Source organism: Eimeria mitis, genomic scaffold, assembly GCF_000499745.2.
Source record: "Eimeria mitis Houghton genomic scaffold, Emh_scaff2275, whole genome shotgun sequence".
NCBI lineage: Eukaryota > Apicomplexa > Conoidasida > Eucoccidiorida > Eimeriidae > Eimeria > Eimeria mitis.
In genome coordinates, this window is record NW_013570604.1 from 790 (window position 1) to 1,347 (window position 558).

Consider the following 558-nt stretch of genomic DNA (forward strand, 5'->3'; position numbering starts at 1 on the left):
TCCCTTTTCTTTTTATATTCTTTCTGGGGTTTAAACACAAAAAAAAAAACAAAAACAAAAAACTTTAGGGTTTCTCCTTTCTTTCTTTTTCTTTCTGTTTGTTCTCCGTGTGTATAGCCAGACGGCTGCAGCAGCTGCAGCAGCAAACGAAACTGCTGCTGATCCTTCAGCAGCAGCAGCGAAGAGAGCAGCAGATATCCAGCTGCAGTTATTTGTATAGTCTGACTGGGTTTCGCAGCAGCAGCAGCACAGCAGCAGCAGCAACAGCAGCAGCAGCAGCAACAGCAGCAGCAGCAGCAGCAGCAACTCAGTTTTTTTTTTCAGTGTCGTTGCTGCTGCTCTTTGGCTGTTTGTCTCTGTTTGTTGAAGCTCCCTGCGGTGTCTCCTCCTCTGCCTCCTGCTGCTGCTGCAGTACCCGCAGCAGCAGCAAGCAGCAGCAAGCAGCAGCAAGCAGCAGCAACAAGGACGTATATATATTATATATATACCAACACAGTAAACAAGTAAACCACAGCACACTTGCTGCTGCTGCTGCTGCTGCTGCTGCTGCTGCTGCTG